The 1,832-nt window shown below is 43.2% G+C and overlaps 1 pseudogene; it reads right to left on the bottom strand.

Annotated features, from left to right (window-relative positions):
* Positions 1-249: 249 nt before the first annotated feature.
* LOC132664779 (cytochrome c oxidase subunit 5B, mitochondrial-like) lies at positions 250-639 on the bottom strand (annotated as a pseudogene).
* Positions 640-1,832: the final 1,193 nt, after the last annotated feature.

Genomic DNA, 1,832 nt, shown 5'->3' with positions numbered 1-1,832 from the left:
AGGAGATATTTGCACACCCATGTTCACCACGGCATTGCTCACCGCTTCCAAGAGATGGTGGAAGCAACCCAAATGTCCTTTTACAGATTGATAAGGAAAATGTGGTGTGTGCATGCAATATTATTCAGCCTTAAAAAGGAAGGAAATTCTCACTTTTTTTTTTAATGGGAGAAGGAACTAATGCGATAGCTAGTCTTTACTGGAAAGAAGAAACTTTACAGAACATTTTGAGTAAGTTAGAGCAGAAGGTCAGTGGGCCAACTGGTGGGGCACCAGCTTGTAATGGGTTCCACAGTGAGGGCATGACTGAGACTTGCCTTTGTGCAGCCAAAACCAGATGACTGCACTACTGTCCTCTTCACAGATGCCGTCCATCACTCACTTGTTGGTAATAGATGGGACTAAATGAGGGTCTTCCTTGGTGCCTGAAGCTGCCATTGGGCCTAGTATATTATATGGGTCCAGTCCCTTCCATGCAGCCATCATGACCTCCCTCTCCGGCCCAGTCACCTGCTGGTCTTCAGTAGAAACACCACCTCCAGATGCCATGGAGTGCACTGCGGCAACTTCATTGGGACCACAGGCCCTAAGGGCTTGCACAGCCAGTGCTCCAACTCCACAAAGTAAACTTGAAGCCATGATGTCCACTACAAACAGTGACACTTCCCAAAATTCTCACTTTTGGTACAACGTGAGGAAACCTTGAAGACATTATGCTAAGTGAAATAAACCAGACACAAAAGGACAATTACTGTATGATTCCATTTATATGAGGTATCTAAAGTTGCTAATTCAGGGGTGCCTACATGGCTCTATCCGTTAAGCATCCGACTTCGGCTCAGGTCACGATCTGGCAGTTCGTGGGTTTGAGCCTCCCATCGGGCTCTGCGCTGACATCTCAGAGCCTGGAGCCTGCTTCAGATTCTGCGTCTCCCTCCCTCTCTGCCCCTCCCCCACTCACGCTCTGTCTCTCTCTCTCTCTCAAAAATGAAAAACATTAAACAAAATTAAAGTTGCTAATTCATAGGAACAAGAAGTAGAAAAGTGATAGCCAAGGTTGTGGCGAGGGGGGTGAGTGTTTAATGGATTTAGAGCTTCAGCGTTGCAAGATGAAAACGTTCTAGAGATCTGTTGCACAATTATGTGAATACACTTAGCACTACTGAACAATACACTTCAAAATGATTCAGATGGTAAATTTAATGTTATGAGTTCTTCACCACAGTAAAAAAAATCTATAAGACATCAAATTATTTCTTAAATGTGAATACAAAATCTAAGATTAATAAAAAGCATTATTAGTTGTAATAAAAATAGAATTTAAAAAGTTCAAACCAAAACAAAACAAAACAAAAGTCTGGAACTGAATAACCCAAGGGAAACCCCAAAAGTACTGGGTCTTCCCCCAGGTCCCAGTGAGTAACTGCCATATTTGGACACCTCAGAGTTGCTCTGAGCCAAAGAAGGCAGATAGAGCAGTTGCTATACCATCTTGTCTCCAGCCAGCCAGCAGCAAAGGCAGGCCCCAGCCCTCTGCCTGTCCTGTGTATGGTGACTGGGACCTGAAAACTTCCTGCCTTCCTGTCTGCACCAGCCTGTGTCCTCCTTGAAGCTGTGTCATAAATAGGCATATGCCAGCACGTTGTTCTTTCTTAAGAGCCTAAGGACCCTGATTTAGATCACTGGAATACTTAACAGTAGGCTGCATATCCCAAAGTTCAAAAAATAAATTTACTTCTCTTTGTTTGAAATTAATTTGGAGAAGCCAAATTAGGACCTTTACTGAAAGAGATCACATGTTTTTATATAATATTGGGAAGCTCTTTTAAAAG

The sequence above is a fragment of the Panthera onca genome, chromosome F2, assembly GCF_046562875.1.
Source record: "Panthera onca isolate mPanOnc1 chromosome F2, mPanOnc1 haplotype 2, whole genome shotgun sequence".
NCBI lineage: Eukaryota > Metazoa > Chordata > Mammalia > Carnivora > Felidae > Panthera > Panthera onca.
The sequence above is the reverse complement of the archived record's forward strand: the minus strand, read 5'-3'. Positions and strand labels throughout refer to the sequence as shown.